Source organism: Mesoplodon densirostris, chromosome 3 (genome assembly GCF_025265405.1).
Source record: "Mesoplodon densirostris isolate mMesDen1 chromosome 3, mMesDen1 primary haplotype, whole genome shotgun sequence".
Lineage (NCBI taxonomy): Eukaryota > Metazoa > Chordata > Mammalia > Artiodactyla > Ziphiidae > Mesoplodon > Mesoplodon densirostris.
The window spans coordinates 8,090,082-8,109,746 of NC_082663.1; positions in this window are offsets into that span (position 1 = coordinate 8,090,082).

Here is a 19,665-nt window from a genome sequence, read left to right on the forward strand (position 1 = left end):
CTGCATTTGATTCTGGGGACAGTCCCTGAGCATGGCTGGCAAGATGCAACACAATCTTACTCCAAACTCCCGTCTCACCCTCCACCAGGCACCACGCACGATTCAGAATTCTTCAGACACCAGCATGCTTACCCATACACACCCCTTTCACTCTTTACGCTCAGAATGGCTTCTCCCAACTACAACTCCTCCTATCCTGTGAAGGCCCACCTCAGATGCATCTGCAACAGCGTGTTTATTTACCCACTCTCATCCCACATGAGAACTAGCTGTTCCTTGGACCTTGCACTCAAAACCCATTGCATGTATCTTTTATCATGCCACTTGCAAAGTGATATAATTCTTCATGGACTTGGTATCCTCAATACAGCATCAGCCCATGGGCAGAGACAGTCTTATTAGTAGACTTTTTTTTAATCACAATAGACATCTTAGATATTAAACATTATGGAGACAGTCAATGTTTGTGAGACAAATGAGGAGGTACAGGAGTGGTTGGGAAGTCCAGCTCCACCATCAGCTGTCCTGAGTTTCTGCCCCTTGCTGGATGAGTGACTTTGCGTGAGTTACTTAACCATTCTAAAGCTCAGCTGCCTCATTACAAGATGAGGATATTAATTGTACTTTCCCCGTGGGTTGTTGTGAAGATTGTAATATTGAATTCTTTACATCCATCATCTCACACTGACTAGCATGCTATAATTAACACACACCTGCTGTCACACTGTAACGAAAATTGGAACCCCTCGTTTCAAGCCATATCATACACTGTTGAAAAATGGGCTAATCTTCTTTGCTGAGTTTTCCTTGTCAGTGCTCAGAGGTTTAAGCCTTAGAAACAAACAGCTTAATAAAAGAGAAGAGGACGAGAGAAAAGACAAACAGAAACTGTACACACACAGCTCTCCTATTCTACTATTGGAGGTGGTCAGAAACACAGTAAAGGTGGTACATGGCGTTTATATCCAAGTTCTAAGACAGGCTCAGTGTCCTACTGTGAATCATCTTTAGAAGACGTACATATGGCCCTTCTCTTAATTTCCTCATCCATGAAACGCAGAGTTGTCATATTTCCCCTAACCATGGTGATAACATGTTTTCATTAGCTGCCTGCCATGAGGTTAAACTAAGCAGGGTACATCAATGATTTTTTTTCTAAACAAAGTCATAAAGTCAAGTGGTTTCAACTAGCTCTCTCTCTCTCTCTCTCTCTCTCTCTCTCTCTCTCTCTCTATATATATATATATATATATATATATATATATATATATATATATATATATATGTATGGGAGAAAAGCAGGCCTAAAAGTGAAGCTTGGTTACCCATAAGTTGCTAATACCAGTGATAAATCTCTAAGACAAGGCTAAACCATTTATAAGATTTAGTAACAGCTCAAAGTCTCTAACACTATATCACTAGGTTCCTTATTTAATCAAATTATTTTGAAATGTATATTTGCAATGATGAGTGATTAGAAGGCTCCTCTTATAAAGGATAATTCCAGTGTCCCATTGGCACATAATTTGAAGACAAATAATTTCCGCTTATTAGGCAGAAATCATGATTAGACTAACCTCTGATAGCTAGTTCTTGAGATCACAGGGTGAAAATAACCACAAATGAATGAACAAACACTAAGGCCTTCCAGGTAGATGGTCTCAGGTGACCTCCAAAGGTTAAGTCTTGTAAGGGGGATGCTGGCATTCCAACCTTAAACCAACAAGCAATGGGCTGTTTTGCTCTCTCCCTCTTTCCAACAGGTACTAGATTCCAGAAGGGATTATACAGACGCCCAAAGAAAGGGTGACTAGAGGATAACCAGCTCTCAGGCATGTTCTCTCACTGATCTAATAAGGAGCCATGTGGTTTGGAAGCAATTTCTAGAGTTACAGAAAGTTAATCAAGATATTCATTATTTGAGCCTACCGTGAAATAACAGGCCCAAGCAGCCAACTACAGGAACGTCCCCGGAGACTGTGTTTGCCCACATCAGGAAACAAAGCAGGGTGTTCAAAACACCTGATCTTACAGCATTTGTGTCCCTTCAGAGAATCTGAATAACACTTAGAAAATGGCTTCACAGAAAAATGATCTCCCCAGCGATCCAAAATTCTGCAGGAATCCCACAACGGGGACTGTCCTACATGCTCTCACAAAAATCCTCCCTACCATCCAGGAGCTATGACTTGGTCTATCTCAGGGCTTCTCAAACTTTCCATTCATACGCAGCACCTTTCCTAATTTTAAGCCATATTTAAAGGTAAGTTTCTGCAGGCCCAGGACAGCATTCCTTCCACACCTGGTCGCCTTCCTTCACTCTCATGGAACTGAATGATTTATAATGTATAAAAGCCAGTGGGGTTCTGGTGGAGAGACATAGTGAGAAGAATACATTACTTGGAGCTGGGCAGACACAAGCCAAACACAGAAATACAAACCTTGTCTCAGTGACTTCAGCTCTGTGAGGTGAAATAAGGATACCACGCCCACTTCGCTGGATGACTGCAAGGACTAAATGAGCTAATATAATAACCTGCAAAAGGTTGCCAGGGTGCCTGGTGCCCAGCTGAGGGTCAGTAATCATGAATTCGTTTGCATGGCCTTTTAAAAGGGGGGCTTTGAATCTTCTAGATTCTCTTCCATATCACCCATTACTCCTTACTGCTGAATGGACCACCTGGAGGATGTGTGTGGATAGACAATGTCTGTAAGAGGGGACACCAGCACAGCTGCCCTAAGTACACACAGCCTGCATCTTACACACACACACGACAGGCCAGCAGGAGAAAGGGACCCACAGGCCAGCAGAAATGACCAATAATGATGAACGTCTGGGCTCTCCCTTTACCTACCAGGAAAAAAGGAACTTTGGTTTTCTAATTCCCCATGATGACGCTAATTCATGTCCCCTGGCTTAACTAATCAGAGAAATGGACATGGGAGAAAGAATTTGTTAGAAATTAGAGAAACAGAATACAGTGAAAATGACACCACCAAATCAGCTCCGTCTCAGAGGGCTTCACATGCCCAACAGCAGGAATCGTCCAAATAGATACATTTTCCTAAAGGCAACTGCTTACTCATCATTAAGTTTGCCAAAGTCGTGGATATCTATTTATAATATTATAAGAAAAAGAGAGCATAACACAGGCTTTTCAATGTTTGGCTAGCGAGAATAGTCTCATAAAGACTCTACCCTAGATTTATTAAAAATAAATACAATAATTAAAGCCTAGAAAAGTAGAAAGCTAAAAATATTTCCTCAGACATGAAACAAACTATCCTCATGTCAATATTCAAATCCAGTGAGATTTGAATGTATTTCTGCTTTGAGAGTAAAAGAAACACTGATTTTTCTCTTCAATGAAAGGAATTATGGATATCAAAAAATAGTATTTTGATTTGTACGAATGCTTCAAGTATCAAATGTAAACATTAAACGTGTATTGGATATGTAAAGCATGCATAGCACTAAACTACATGTTGTAAATAAGTCAAAGAACCTTTACACATTATTAAGGAGCTTAAAACCAAATCTGGGGAGAATAAACACATACATAAGTTGATTACTAAGAATTGATAAAAATACCAAATGGAAATGCGTAAGATAGCTGTAGCCTTAACATTTAAACTGGAAATGTTTGTATCTAGAGAACAGACAGAGAAGATATAAAAAGAAATTAGTCCAGTGCAAGAAGATTTCTTGTGCTACACAGATTTCAAAGAGGTCTTTAAGTAAAGATTAGATGTTCACTGTCATGAAATTTGGAAAATGGAAAACAAGAGATTCTAGAATGAGAAATTTATTCTATCAAATTTCTCATAGAATAAACACTACATACCAGAGTTTCTTAACCACAACATTATTGGCATTTGGATGGGATAATTCCTTGTTGGGGCAGGGATTGTGCTGGGGGGAGCTGTCTGAGCACTGGAGGATGTTTAGCAGTATTGTTCGCCTCTACCTAGGAGATGCCAGTAGCTCAAGACAATAGTCTTGACAATCAAAATGTCTCTAGACATTGACAAATATCCCTGGTTTGGGCATGTGGGTGGGGCCTGGCATCACCCTCCCTCCCACTGAGAATCACTGCTACATACAAAGTTAGTATCCCAAAGAAGTTTCTGAGTTGTGACATAACAGAAGGACTACACGTAAAAAGGGAGCATACCAATCTTTTCTTCGTACTTCCACTTTCTTGTCTACTTACTGTGCCAGTATGATCCTGTAAACAGAATGTGCTACACAAACTAATCCAAACCATATCTTAATCCCTACAACACACAATTTTGCCACAATGAACCGTGGGTTTCACAAAATAGTTATATAATGGAAACCAGATAAATGTGCTTGTTACCACAGTAACAAAGACAGCACATTTTGGTAAATGAAATGAACACTGTCAAAATTTGTAAGCAAAGCCTTCACCTAATCCATTTCAAAAATCTGAACAGGAACCCTGAATGTCCTGAGGAAGTGTCCTTTGATCTCTCAGCTACCTGGCTGCTTTTGTCTCGCTTTGCAGATGGGTAACTGAATTTGAAGCCAAGTACGCACCCGCGGAAGAGGCTATATGACCTTCACAGGAGTCAGTCATGAAGTATAAGAAGAAAGAAAGCTAGCTGCCTATCCCCAACTCTCTTCTCCCCTTGCAGCTAAGGGCTTTCTGCCTTCAGTCGCAAGAGTCAACTGAGCCTTTTCTTATCAATTGGCTTGGAAGCTCTGGGTGGGGACAGCTCAATAGTTACTTAAGATAAAGAGGAGAGTCTCCTGTCCTGTCCCAGTACCATCACCACCACCCCACCATCATCAACACCATTAGCACCATCAAAACCACCACCTCACCATTAACATCACTTCCACCATCAATATCACCACCATGACGATCACCACCACCACCATTTCCATCATCAGTACCGCCACCATCACCACCATGACGATCACCATCACCACCCTTGCCACCATCAATACCACCACCATCATCACCACCACCATCACGAGCACCACTACCATTAGCTGGAAGGTACAATTCCTATAGCAAGGAATCCTGCAACCTTGCATTGTGCTCCAGCACAAGCTAAGCTCTTATTGGACATAAGCCCACTAAACTTTCCCAGCACACACTTCTTACCCACACTAGGCTTTTCCACTTCTAGAACATCAACATTTCCAAAACTTGTCCAAGTTGTTCTCTTGGCCTGCAACTTCTGCTCTACACAAATGCTTAATCTACCACTTTATAAAGCCAAGGTGGAAACACATTGGACAGGCAGAAAATACTGAAACTGTTCACAAATTGCAGAAATTCTCTCCATGTTGCAAAACAAGTTTTCCAGTGGATGAGCATTCATTTACTTAACTCTTACACAGTGCTTCTAGGTGCCAGGTGCTGTTCTTAATATTTTACAGTTACTAACCATCTTGCCCCTATAACAACACAATGAAACAATTACTATCATTATTATCCCCTTTTTAAACTAATAGACTTTATATTAATTTTACATATATTAATTATGGATAATTAATATATTAATTTATATTTTTAAAGCTGCTCTCATTCTGTCATAAAATTGAGGGAAAGGTAGAGATTTCCCACGTGCCCCTTGACCTCACACATGCAGAGCCTCCCCACAATCAACATCCTCCACCAGAGTGAACCTACACTGACCAACTGTTATCGCCAGAAGCTACGGTCCTCTTTTCACAGATGAGGAAACTGAGGCATGGGGACATTAAGAAACTTGCCTATGGTCATAGTAAATGGCAGAGCTGAGATTCGAACCAAGGAAGCAGTCTCTCCAGGGTCTCTAAACCACTCCACTCTGCAGCCACTCTAAACTGAAAATAGTTCCAAAGCTAATTTTATGGTATACCTTTTGTACTATGTAATACTTTTTGTAAATTTGTAAGTTATACTTTTTATATAAATGTCACAGACTCATACCGAGCTCCAGGAACCTTCGGTCTGCTGATTTGCAACCTTTTTTTCCTAACTACAGAACCCTATGTTCAAAAGCCTTGACCCCTCTGCCCAGAGCACTTTGGGGAAAATCTGGGGCCATTTTAAACAGTTTAGAAACCACCAATTTTACTTCGACCTTTTCTTTTTGCAGACATGGACACTGAAGCCCCAAGAGGGAAAGTCATTTGCCAGAGAACCACTGAGCTAGCTGATAACAGAGCTGAAACAAGAACACAGGAGTTCTGGTACCAACCAGCCACTCTTCGATTATTCCTTGACACCCTGGCTAACCGACAAAAACATAAAAATGCAGTTTATTATCTGAAAGTTTAGAGACGTGGCTAAAGACACACGAAAACAATTCCGCAGGGAAGCCAAAAGATAACCACTCACTCAAACATGCCTCTCTCTCCAAACCTTCAGGGTCAAATATCCTAGTGTGAAATCTGGGATCCAGGGCCATATCTCTCAGCTACGGAGTCCAAAGCCCTTTTCAGGCAAATCTGGGCAACCAAGTCACCGGCACAGTTGGCCAGGGAGAAACTAGAACAAAAACTTTGGGGATCTGAGTTGATGGCTGAGCAAGAGCTAAAAGCCGGGTCCTCTGTCTGTCGGTCCATCGGTGTCCAATGCACCCACAGCCCCAGGCTCTCCCTCCCAGCCCACACCTGGGAAGGGTCATTTACCTGCGTGTGGAGGAGACACAGCGGCTCCTAGGTGGCTGCTCCATAATTGATCTACGGGTTGACCTTGAGACCTTCACATCTTAAACCTTTCCATGACTAAGTTCCTCCCTGTGGATAAGTATTCCTCCCTCCCTGAGGAGTTGTTGAGAAATGATTGCACACACCTGGCCACAGAGTGAAAATGCCTCAGACAGAGGCACGAGATGGGGTGTCTGTGCTGTTACCAGGACGGTTCCCGTCCCTCATTCATGCAGCTGCTCAAACCAAAGTCTCCAGGCAGAGAAAAAGATTTCTGGAAAAACAGTGGTTTTAACAAATGAGTAAGACCCCCTACTGCTCTGTGGTCTCATACTGAGATTAAGTGTGATCCTATACCCTTTGCTTAGGGTTTTTTTCCCCTATATCCAGGCATGATGCAAGCTTAATAAAAAATGTTATGTATCTTCCTGTAAAAATAATAATTCGATAGGAAAAATCTCTTTTAGCTTTTATTTTATCATGAGAATTTTTCTTTCCTAGAAACTGTTAATTAAAATTAGTGTTAGAGGGCTTCCCTGGTGGCACAGTGTTTGGGCGTCCACCTGCCAATGCAGGGGACACAGGTTCAAGCCCTGGTTCGGGAAGATCCCACATGCCACAGAGCAACTAAGCCTGTGCTACACAACTACTGAGCCTGCATGCCTAGAGCCCATGCTCTGCAACAAGAGAAGCCACTGCCATGAGAAACCCACGCACTGCAACGAAGAGTAGCCCATGCTCACCACAACTAGAGAAAGCCCACATGCAGCAATGAAGACCCAATGCAGCCAAAAATAAATAAACAAAAAATAAATAAATTTAATTAAAAAGAAAAAAGTTAGTGCTAGAGGTTTTATTTTCTGGCATCTTTCATTTGTTCTTATTAAATAAAGGAAAGTGTATAAATAAGAGATATCATGTACCTACACCTATAATAGGACAAAAGAAATCGTATGGTTGTATCAGTCTATTTATCAGCAAGTAAAAAATGATAACAATAATAATAAAGAACTCCAGTGAGAGCGTAAGATCTTATTAAAAATATCCTATGTGTAACTAATAAATTTTCTCTGACGTTACATGGGCTCCAAAAGGTAGGACCTTTCTTTATTGACCTTTTCAAAGCATTTTGTTCTATTTTCCTGGGGCTGTTTTTATGTTTGGTTCCCCTGGGCAGTCAGCTGTCAATCTCCCTGGGATTAGGATTTCCATTTCATTGGTCTTTAATCTTGCAAAGCATCCAGGTTATTCTTTTCACAGATTATAAATAAGTAAATAAAACAATCTGCAAGTAAGGAAAAAAAGGCATACAAGCTGCTTACATTTCCACAACAAAGCATTCTGTACCTACTCACTTTATTTATTCTTGAGTTACAGTAAATGACAATTTCCATCTGGACATTTCTTTCATAAAAGGCATTTTGAATCTCATCCTGTGATAATTTGAAAAACTGTGTACATTGTGTAACCATAAATAAAATAGCTTACAACACCACTCCAAAAATTATTCTCCAACGTCATGCATACTAAAGCTAGCTGTTCCAGCCCAGCCAAAAGAAACAGCATCAGATGGCTGCACGATGGATGGGAAGAAATAAAATGGCATGTCTCTGGCATGTTCTTTGCTATGCTGCTGATTATCTTGTGGGGCTCCAGACTTTAATAAATCTTCTTAACTGGACAATTAGCTAGGCCACTGGGTTAAAGCAGTCAAGTAAGAGAAGACTCTTTGTCATCTATCTGTACTCTGTGCCTTGTCTATACCATGGGTATCCTCTGAATTCAGCCACTTCAGGGGCCATACATCTCCAGCCCATATCCAAGCAACATCAAGTGAAAGCAAAAGTGTGACCCTAGCTGCAGCCTGATAAAAGCCACCTGTCTCACATATACTATCCTCAACTACAATAAGCTGGGCAATTCTCGTAGGTCACCCATAGACTGATAGCCAAGTCACATCATTACCATGTTTCACCCACTGACAGAAGGAAGGCTCATCCCCAACTCAAAGAATTAAACTGTGCTGTGAACTACCCACAAGGAAGGAATGGAAGAAGAAAGAAAGAAAGTTAAACTTGTGCCCATGAAATAGAAAGACTTACATTAAATATACAGTTACGATTAGAAGATACCACAAATGATAACTTACAGGAGGATAAACTGAGGCTAAGTAAGGTCAAATGATATTGTGACTGCCAGTACTAGAGCTGTATTTAGAATGAGACACAGGGTCTTAGCTAAATCCATCCCTGGAATTAAAAGACAATCTCCTTCAAGAAGGCTGTGTCCTGTCCTTGTAAATGATGGTGGAAATTCAATCTTGTCATGGATTCCTTTACCCTTCTCTTCTTCTGCTTCTTGTTCCAATTAAGCTAGAGAATTCTTTCTATGAAAACAAAATATAGTCAACCACTTCCCAGATTATCCTATATGTAAATGACTTATTTTTGGAATGGCTATCTTGATTGACTAAGAATAATCTTTAGACTTTCATATTAAGAGCATCATATAAAGCAAGGAACTATGAACCACTTTTACTGTGATTCCTCTACCACTTTACTATTGTTTTCAACATTGAACAGTCCTCATTGTTAATATTTTCCTGTATAAAGAGACTTCACTACAAAAACACAGAGTTCATCGATCGATCGATCCATCCATCCATCAGCAATCTCTGGTGTTTCATCCACAGTGTCTACCATTCCATATAACCCACCATGTGAAGTGTACATGGAATTATTGCTAGTAGGTGGTAAAACAAAATCTGCATTCCCAGCTAGGGGCCATGAGGTCAGGCGGCCAGGTGTTGGGCTCCTTGGTGTCAGAGTGAAGAAAACTTTGGGAATGACAGGCATGTCCCCAGGAGAATGGGATATAAAAATTATCCAATGACAAGACAGTAGGCAAAAATCTTTCATTAAATGACTATTAGAGTACTCCAGGGAAGGAGAAAGGGCATGACTTAAACATATACCACCTATGATAGCAAATGTAAAAGTATATACTTGCTAGAGATGGGACTAATTGGAAATAAGGGAGGTGGGCTGAGAAGAGTGAGAAGGAATTCAACCGGCTTCTGCAGACTTAGATGAGATTTAGAAAGTTTAAAGAGTATGTAAGGCTTACATGGCATGCCCGTGCTATCGGGGAGGGTGGAGCTAGGACTCACATCAATGGGCTAGTGTACATTGCTATGTTGGGGTACCTTCTGGTACATTCAGTCCGACCTCCTAAAGGAAGAAACGTAAGACAATAGTATGAATTGGAAAGAATGAAAAGGTGAGCTGCAGTGTGTGACAGAAGGTGGGCAGAAGAGGGAAGGTTAGAAGAAAGAGTAAGAATGAATGCTTGAAATCGCTGCATAAACTGGAGAAATTAAGTCATGATGTATTTCCACCCTGTTGCATATACTTAGTTACAGGAACGGAAAGACAAATGATAGCAGATATTATTTCACAATGTTTTGTTATACGTGGACAACAAAAGCTCTATCTGCTTAATAAAAATCAAATTACATAGTATTAATAATGTATTTATTTCTGAAACATTACTGTACTCTGTTTCCCCAACAGTCTAGCACTTACAAAGCTTATTACTTGCCCTTTAAATGAATTTCACTGAACGCAAGCAAGGTGTGTCCCAATATAGGTATGTAAAATCTCTATAAAATAAAACTCATCTGAAGAAATTAGGAGACAACATCTCTAACTTGTTTTTTCTATCTAATAGAATCTGATTCAAAAGTATCATCTACTGTATTTCCTGTTTATCTAAAAGGATACCCAACTCTTTTGTCACTGTGAAATGAAAATTGATTATGTTATTATTTTAGGAAAATGCATATTACATGCATAAACAGACATTATTATAATCATCATATTTCATTGCAATAGTATCTGAGACTTTAAAGAAGACCATCAAATAAAATTAATTTCATTTACAATAAATGAAGCATAAGATATGGAAAACCTTACTCAGTTGTGTTCAAGATCTAGCAATTCACTATGAGTGAGAAAAAATTACTTTCATCTAAGATGAGAGTTTTTCTCCAGCTCTTTCTGCTGATGCCTAGACAGTATATTGTCTCCAAATGAGCATAAAATAAAAAAGTTCCTCTGATTAGATTTTATAACATAAATTTACATTCAGTGTTCTAAGTATCATGAATTCTGCATAAATATTAAGATGGAAATATGTCCATTTTCAAATGTTTATAAGGCATTTGCTTGAATGATGGTTTTATTGTCTACTAATCATAATATGAAAACATTGGCCACATTTTTTACTAGAAACCTTCACACAATGATACAAGAAAGTCATCCAAAACCCTTAGCAAAACCTACCAGATCTACTGATGAGAAGAAAATATCAACCACAGGTATCATTCAAAACTAAGAGAAGAATATTTCCCAAAATCAGAACAAGGGTTTTTAAGTTAGAAGATCCTGGAATGAATCTACCTTCATGATTCTATGTTGGGAAAGCTAAAAATGTCTGTGTTAGCTTTATCTATTAAATGGGAATAAAATCCTTTATTTTGCAGCGTTATCACCATGACTGACATAACACTCAAAAAACTCCTAGAACCATGCCTGACACATAGCAGGTCTGCTGTAAATATTACACCATTTCATAGATGGCTATTTAATAAATGTTACAGCACTTCATACATATGTCTCAATTTTGTGTGATTCATTGCCACCCAAGACTTAGTGCACTCAATGCTGAGTTGGAGAAGATCTGGTCCCCATGGGTCATGATGGATCTGTAGGCGGATGGGCATTTGACCCAAATAAAACAGAGACTTGTATTTTTCAAATGTTAAATCAACCACTTCTTGACTTATCCAGTAAATGCTTCCAATCAGTAGTTACTTTTAAGATGCAGCTTTCAGAAAACTGTTTTCTTGAAGCAAAATTTCATTAGAGAATGAAAAAAAAGTCTCTGGCCAGTATACAAGAAGCTGTACCAACCAGAGGACCTTGACTGCTCACTGACTAGGGTTCATCAGTTGTAAGATGGAGCTCTCCTACCTAATACAGTAAAGATGATCACTGAACACAGACACATGTAAGAAGTATTGGGCCTCGGAGTTGTTAAAGGAGAGGAAGAGGAAGGACGGGAATCTAAACACTCTGTTGCACATTCCAGAGGACAAACACTTACCAAAGAAAACTTAAAGGATCTTACTTTAACTTAGTGCATGTGTTAGAAGATGAAAATTTAGCATTTCTTTTCACATTCCTTTAAAATTAGTATTTTTATAATTTTTTCATCCTCTATCTTTTTTTCTTTCAGTTGGCAAGGTTTCAAAAGGCAATAGAGAAAATACTTCCAGATGGTGGGTCTAAGCAAATTGGGTGGAATTTTCCTTTAAATAAAATGGAAAATGTATGTAATAGAGGACATGCTGAACACCTATCAAATTAAAATGACTACTGCCTGCATCGTTATAATTCTCTCACTGCTTTACGGCCTCACTCTATTTCAAAGAGTTTCCCAAATTCACATCATGTTCTGCAGTGCTAGAGTTTGCATCAGGTCTCTGATTTAGCGCAAAGATACAGACTGTGAAATCTTCCGTTGTTAGAAAACATTCTTCTTGGGAACACAGTTGAGAAAGCTGAGCAACAACAAAATAATAATAACTTTAAAAAAAATGTGCCCTTTCAAAGGCAGCTTTAACCTGCGCTCACTCAGCTCAATAAACTCCATGGGTCTCAGGGGTAACATCAAAAAAACTCACTTTGGGGGAGCGGCGGGAGCAGCTGCTGCAGCTGGCAGGTGGGCTGGGGGCCGGCCGAACTGACCAAGCACAGACCCGGCGCGGCGGCACTGCGGCCCCGGGGCAGCCGGCGCGGGGACATGCGCTGATTCGATCCCTCCGGAGAAGACTTCCGGGTAAGATGGCGGAAGAGTAAGACGCGGAGATCACCTTCCTCCCCACAGATACACCAGAAATACAGCTACACGTGGAACAACTCCTACAGAACACCTACTGAACGCTGGCAGAAGACCCCACACCTCCCAAAAGGCAAGAAACTCCCCACATACCTGGGTAGGGCAAAGCAGAGAGATTCCCGCACAGAGGAGCGGTGCCGAGCGGCACTCACCAGCCCGAGAGGCTTGTCTGCTCCCCCGCCGGGGCGGGCGGCGCTGGAGCTGAGGCTCGGGCTTCCGTCAGAGCGCAGGGAGAGGACTGCAGCTGGCGGCGAGAACTCAGTCTGAAGGGGGCTAATGTGCCACAGCTAGCCGGGAGGGAGTCCGGGAAAACTCTGGAGCTGCCGAAGAGGCAGGAGACTTTTTCTTCCCTCTTGGTTTCCTGGTGCGCGAGGAGAGGGGATTAAGAGCGCCGCGTAAAGGAGCTCCAGAGACGGGCGCGAGTCGCGGCTGAAAGCGCGGAGCCCAGAGACGGGCGTGGGACGCTGGGGCTGCTGCTACCGCCGCCAAGAAACCTGTGTGCGAGCGCAGGTCACTGTCCACACCGCCCTTCCGGGAGCCTGTGCAGCCTGCCACTGCCAGGGTCCCGGGATCCAGGGGCGGCTTCCCTGGGAGAACGCACGGCGCGCCTCGGGCTGGTGCAACGTCACGCCGACCTCTGCCGCTGCAGGCTCGCCCCGCACTCCGTGCCCCTCCCTTCCGCCCGGCCTGAGTGAGCCAGAGTCCCCGAAGAGGCTGCTCCTTTAACCCTGTCCTGTCTGAGCGAAGAGCAGACGCCCTCCGGCGACCTACACGGAGAGGCGGGGCCAAATCCAAAGCTGAGACCCAGGAGCTGTGAGAACAAAGAAGAGAAAGGGAAACCTCTCCCAGCAGCCTCAGAAGCAGCGGATTAAAGCTCCACAATCAACTTCATGTACCCTGCATCTGTGGAATACATGAATAGACAACAAATCATCCCAAGTTGAGGAGCCAGGAGTCAGTGCTGTGCCTCTGAGGTGGGAGAGCCAACTTCAGGACACTGGTCCACAAGAGACCTCCCAGCTCCACATAATATCAAACGGCGAAAATCTTCCAGAGATCTCCATCTCAACACCAGCACCCAGCTTCACTCAACGACCAGCAAGCTACAGTGCTGGACACCCTATGCCAAACAACTAGCAAGACAGGAACACAACGCCACCCATTAGCAGAGAGGCTGCCTCAAATCATAAAAAGTCCGCAAACACCCCAAAACACACCACCAGACGTGGACCTGCCCACCAGAAAGACAAGATCCAGCCTCATCCACCAGAACACAGGCAGTAGTCCCCTCCACCAAGAAGCCTACACAACCCACTAAACCAACCTTAGCCACTGGGGACAGACACCAAAAACAACGGGAACTACGAACCTGAAGCCTGCAAAAAGGAGACCCCAAACACAGTAACATAAGCAAAATGAGAAGACAGAAAAACACACAGCAGGAGAAGGAGCAAGATAAAAACCCACCAGGCCTAACAAATGAAGAGGTAATAGGCAGTCTATCTGAAAAAGAATTCAGAATAATGATGGTAAAGATGATCCAAAATCTTGGAAATAGAATAGAGAAAATGCAAGAAACAGTTAACAAGGACCTAGAAGAACTAAAGACGAATCAAGCATCGATTAAAAACACAATAAATGAAATAAAAATTACTCTAGATGGGATCAATAGCAGAATAACTGAGGCAGAAGAACGGATAAGTGAGGTGGAAGATAAAATAGTGGAAATAACTGCTGCACAGCAAAATAAAGAAAAAAGAATGAAAAGAACAGAGGACAGTCTCAGAGACCTCTGGGACAACATTAAACGCACCAACATTCGAATTATAGGGGTTCCAGAAGAAGAAGAGAAAAAGAAAGGGACTGAGAAAATATTTGAAGAGATTATAGTTGAAAACTTCCCTAATATGGGAAAGGAAATAGTTAATCAAGTCCAGGAGGCACAGAGAGTCCCATACAGAATAAATCCAAGGAGAAATACACCAAGACACATATTAATCAAACTGTCAAAAATTAAACACAAAGAAATCATATTAAAAGCAGCAAGCCAAAAACAACAAATAACACACAAGGGAATCCCCATCAGGATAACAGCTGATCTCTCAGCAGAAACTCTACAAGCCAGAAGGGAGTGGCAGGACATACTTAAAGTGATGAAGGAGAAAAACCTGCAACCAAGATTACTCTACCCAGCAAGGATCTCATTCAGATTTGATGGAGAAATTAAAACCTTTACAGACAAGCAAAAGCTGAGAGAGTTCAGCACCACCAAACCAGCTTTACAACAAATGCTAAAGGAGCTTCTCTAGGCAAGAAACACAACAGAAGGAAAAGAACTACAATAACGAACCCAAAACAATTAAGAAAATGGGAATAGGAACATACATATCAATAATTACCTTAAATGTAAATGGACTAAATGCTCCCACCAAAAGACACAGACTGGCTGAATGGATACAAAAACAAGACCCATATATATGCTGTCTACAAGAGACCCACTTCAGACCTAGAGACACATACAGACTGAAAGTAAGGGGATGGAAAAAGATATTCCATGCAAATGGAAACCAAAAGAAAGCTGGAGTAGCAATTCTCATATCAGACAAAATAGACTTTAAAATAAAGACTACTAGAAGAGACAAAGAAGGACACTACATAATGATCAAGGGATCAATCCAAGAAGAAGATATAACAATTGTAAATATTTATGCACCAAACATAGGAGCACCTCAATACATAAGGGAAATATTAACAGCCATAAAAGGAGAAATCGACAGTAACACAATCATAGTAGGGGACTTTAACACCCCACTTTCACCAATGGACAGGTCATCCAAAATGAAAATAAATAAGGAAACACAAGCTTTAAATGATACATTAAACAAGATGGACTTAATTGATATTTATAGGACATTCCATCCAAAAACAACAGAATACACATTTTTCTCAAGTGCTCATGGAACATTCTCCAGGATAGATCATATCTTGGGTCACAAATCAAGCCTTGGTAAATTTAAGAAAATTGAAATTGTATCAAGTATCTTTTCCGACCACAATGCTATGAGACTAGATATCAATTACAGGAAAAGAGCTGTAAAACATACAAACACATGGAGGCTAAACAATACACTACTTAATAACGAAGTGATCACTGAAGAAATCAAAGAGGAAATTAAAAAATACCTAGAAACAAATGACAATGGAGACACGATGACCCAAAACCTATGGGATGCAGCAAAAGCAGTTCTAAGAGGGAAGTTTATGGCAATACAATCCCACCTTAAGAAACAGGAAATATCTCGAATAAACAACCTAACCTTGCACCTAAAGCAATTAGAGAAAGAAGAACAAAAACATCCCAAAGTTAGCAGAAGGAAAGAAATCATAAAAATCAGATCAGAAATAAATGAAAAAGAAATGAAGGAAACGATAGCAAAGATCAATAAAACTAAAAGCTGGTTCTTTGAGAAGATAAACAAAATTGATAAACCATTAGCCAGACTCATCAAGAAAAAAAGGGAGAAGACTCAAATCAATAGAATTAGAAATGAAAAAGGAGAAGTAACAACTGACACTGCAGAAATACAAAAGATCATGAGAGATTACTATAAGCAACTCTATGCCAATAAAATGGACAACCTGGAAGAAATGGACAAATTCTTAGAAATGCACAACCTGCCAAGACTGAATCAGGAAGAAATAGAAAATATGAACAGACCAATCACAAGCACTGAAATTGAAACTGTGATTAAAAATCTTCCAACAAACAAAAGCCCAGGACCAGATGGCTTCACAGGCGAATTCTATCAAGCATTTAGAGAAGAGCTTACACCTATCCTTCTCAAACTCTTCCAAAATATAGCAGAGGGAGGAACACTCCCAAACGCATTCTACGAGGCCACCATCACCTTGATACCAAAACCAGACAAGGATGTCACAAAGAAAGAAAACTACAGGCCAATATCACTGATGAACATAGATGCAAAAATCCTCAACAAAATACTAGCAAACAGAATCCAACAGCACATTAAAAGGATCATACACCATGATCAAGTGGGGTTTATTCCAGGAATGCAAGGATTCTTCAATATACGCAAATCAATCAATGTGATACACCATATTAACAAACTGAAGGAGAAAAACCATATGATCATCTCAATAGATGCAGAGAAAGCTTTTGACAAAATTCAACATCCATTTATGATAAAAACCCTGCAGAAAGTAGGCATAGAGGGAACTTTCCTCAACATAATAAAGGCCATATATGACAAACCCACAGCCAGCATCGTCCTCAATGGTGAAAAACTGAAACCATTTCCACTAAGATCAGGAACAAGACAAGGTTGCCCACTCTCACCACTCTTATTCAACATAGTTTTGGAAGTTTTAGCCACAGCAATCAGAGAAGAAAAGGAAATAAAAGGAATCCAAATGGGAAAAGAAGAAGTAAAGCTGTCACTGTTTGCAGATGACATGATACTATACATAGAGAATCCTAAAGATGCTACCAGAAAACTACTAGAGCTAATCAATGAATTTGGTAAAGTTGCAGGATACAAAATTAATGCACAGAAATCTCTGGCATTCCTATATACTAATGATGAAAAATCTGAAAGTGAAATCAAGGAAACACTCCCATTTACCATTGCAACAAAAAGAATAAAATATCTAGGAATAAACCTACCTAAGGAGACAAAAGACCTGTATGCAGAAAATTATAAGACACTGATGAAAGAAATTAAAGATGATACAAATAGATGGAGAGATGTACCATGTTCTTGGATTGGAAGAATCAACATTGTGAAAATGACTCTACTACCCAAAGCAATCTACAGATTCAATGCAATCCCTATCAAACTACCAATGGCATTTTTCACAGAACTAGAACAAAAAATTTCACAATTTGTATGGAAACACAAAAGACCCCGAATAGCCAAAGCAATCTTGAGAACGAAAAACGGAGCTGGAGGAATCAGGCTCCCTGACTTCAGACTATACTACAAAGCTACAGTAATCAAGACAGTATGGTACTGGCACAAAAAGAGAAAGATAGATCAATGGAACAGGATAGAAAGCCCAGAGATAAACCCACGGACATATGGTCACCTTATCTTTGATAAAGGAGGCAGGAATGTACAGTGGAGAAAGGACAGTCTCTTCAATAAGTGGTGCTGGGAAAACTGGACAGGGACATGTAAAAGTATGAGATTAGATCACTCCCTAACACCATACACAAAAATTAGCTCAAAATGGATTAAAGACCTAAATGTAAGGCCAGACACTATCAAACTCCTAGAGGAAAACATAGGCAGAACACTCTATGACATAAATCACAGCAAGATCCTTTTTGACCCACCTCCTAGAGAAATGGAAATAAAGACAAAAATAAACACATGGGACCTAATGAAACTTCAAAGCTTTTGCACAGCAAAGGAAACCATAAACAAGACGAAAAGACAACCCTCAGAATGGGAGAAAATATTTGCAAATGAAGCAACTGACAAAGGATTAATCTCCAAAATTTATAAGCAGCTCATGCAGCTCAATAGCAAAAAAACAAACAACCCAATCCAAAAATGGGCAGAAGACCTAAATAGACATTTCTCCACAGAAGATATACAGACAGCCAACAAACACATGAAAGGATGCTCAACATCTTTACTCATTAGAGATATGCAAATCAAAACTACAATGAGATATCATCTCACACCAGTCAGAATGGCCATCATCAAAAAATCTAGAGACAATAAATGCTGGAGAGGGTGTGGAAAAAAGGGAACACTCTTGCACTGCTGGTGGGAATGTGAATTGGTACAGCCACTATGGAGAACGGTATGGAGGTTCCTTAAAAAACTACAAATAGAACTACCATATGACCCAGCAATCCCACTACTGGGCATATACCCTGAGAAAACCATAATTCAAAAAGAGACATGTACCAAAATGTTCATAGCAGCCCTATTTACAATAGCCCGGAGATGGAAACAACCTAAGTGTCCATCATCGGATGAATGGATAAAGAAGATGTGGCACATATATACAATGGAATATTACTCAGCCATAAAAAGAAATGAAATTGAGCTATTTGTAATGAGGTGGATGGACCTAGAGTCTGTCATACAGAGTGAAGTAAGTCAGAAAGAGAAAGACAAATACTGTATGCTGACACATATATATGGAATTTAAGAAAAAAATGTCATCAAGAACATAGGGGTAAGACAGGAATAAAGACACAGACCTACTAGAGCATGGACTTGAGGATATGGGGAGGGGGAAGGGTAAGCTGTGACAAAGTGAAAGAGCGGCATGGACATATATACACTACCAAACGTAAGGTAGATAGCTAGTGGGAAGCAGCCGCATAGCACAGGGAGATCAGCTCGGTTCTTTCTGACCGCCTGGAGGGGTGGGATAGGGAGGGTGGGAGGGAGACGCAAAAGGGAGGGGATATGGGAACATATGTATATGTATAACTGATTAAATTTGTAAAATAAAAAAAAAAAAAAAAAAAAAAAAAAACTCACTTTGACATTCCAAATATATACTTTACTCTAATCATTGTGTTGTTTTGGAGGGTTGTCAGTTAAAATAAGGGAGGCAAATGAAATGGTGGTAAGAGGGTCATCAGATCATAGATTAACTCTCCAATCTCTTAGAAAGACTTACTCTTAATTTCTTCAACCTTCAGGTGGGGGGGTTGAATTTTATTTGTTCCACCCTTTCCACTCTAAAATCCATAAATGAGGGAGAAAAGCATTGAGATTTGGAGATGTGAAGTCAGGGAAGTTAGGGGTTAACCACTGGCAGTGTTGGTCCACTCTAACCCAGGTCTGATCACTGGTAACTATGGGGTGAGCCCCCAAGTCATTATTCATCAAAGGCAGGCCCTGCACTACCCAGCAACTAGATCCAGGCGAGCCTCCCAGGGCCCCAAGGCGGGGGAGAGCAGACACTGTTAGCTGCGGGTCTTGCCCGCCTCCTTCCCCAGGCAAGACTGTCTCGCCCGTGTACTGGCTGGAAGTTGTTGGCCCAAG